Source organism: Theobroma cacao, chromosome 3, assembly GCF_000208745.1.
Source record: "Theobroma cacao cultivar B97-61/B2 chromosome 3, Criollo_cocoa_genome_V2, whole genome shotgun sequence".
Classification (NCBI taxonomy): Eukaryota; Viridiplantae; Streptophyta; class Magnoliopsida; order Malvales; family Malvaceae; genus Theobroma; species Theobroma cacao.
The window spans coordinates 24,424,127-24,425,273 of record NC_030852.1 but is presented as its reverse complement, the minus strand read 5'-3'; the positions used below and the strand labels follow the sequence as shown (position 1 = coordinate 24,425,273).

The 1,147-nt window shown below is 31.6% G+C and overlaps 1 long non-coding RNA gene across 1 annotated transcript; it reads right to left on the bottom strand.

Moving 5' to 3' along the window:
• LOC18604917 lies at window positions 1-747 on the bottom strand. The gene is made up of 2 exons (XR_001926972.1): window positions 610-747; window positions 1-500 (listed from the first exon to the last, which is right to left on the bottom strand). It is a non-coding gene; the product is annotated as an uncharacterized LOC18604917 (long non-coding RNA).

The following is a 1,147-nucleotide window of genomic DNA, read 5'->3' as shown; positions in this document are numbered from 1 at the left end:
TTTTTTTTTTTTTGAAAAGCAAAGAGAGATTTCAGGAGAAAAGACTTCCCCTTTACAAGAGCCATGGCGGACAGCCATAGCTAAACATCAAGAATATTGGTAAGTATGCCCTTATTCCTTAAAGGTATACTCTCCCAATACTCCTGTACAAAAGAAGGTCCCTGTCATTACAAACACAAACTATCTTTGTTGAGCTTACAAAAAGAAACAGCAAAAAACCTGACCTTCCAACGAACATTCAGAACAAAAAAGACAGAAACATGAGACAGACTCAAGAAAAAACAGACAAACAAATAGATGCAGCGCAGAAACGGTCAGCAAAAACTTCCTCCCCTCTTTCCAGAGATACCATCAGCAGAATCGAAACCCAAAATCTCCATCGTCAACTTCCCACTAACATATCCTTCTTGAAATAGAACTCTCAGAATTACCTTCATGGTAAAGCAGTGATGAGGTAACACCGAGATCAGCTAGGAATCCAAATCTTCCATCATAAACAACTAAAAGACAACCCAAAACGTTATTTGCAAGCACAAAATTGAATAAAACACCATGTAATGAATCAATAAATATAAAATTGAAATCTAAAGAATTAATAAAAAAACTTACAAAAAGTACTCGGCAAAGGTGAAAGTGAAGTAAAAGAGGAGTAGGCAGCCAAAACGAGTAAAAGTGAAGTCGGCAGCAAACAAGAAAAAAACCTACCATGAGAATTTTTTTTTATTTTTAAAGTAACGTTAACAGCCTGCCTAAAATTTGTGGCATGATCGTTTTAACATCTCATTAAAGGATAGGACAGATGGCGAAAATTTAGAGAGGAGGCACGAATGGAGGCACAAAAGGGGGGCAGAGGATTTTTATCCGGATAAATTAAGAACTTGGTTAAAATTGAATAAAGTTTATGAAGTTATTTTATTATTTTTTGTTTGTATTAATTATTAAATAAAAAATTTATTTTGAAAAAATTATTAAAAAAAATATATTCTTATTTTTTAAAATTTTGATCAAAATTGAATAAAAGTCTATTACTTTTTGAAATGAACACTTCATTTTTAAAATAATATTTTTTACTAGACACGAAAATTCAACCGTTAGTCAACTATTACGATTTTCGTCAACTTGATAATATAATAAGATAAAAAAATAA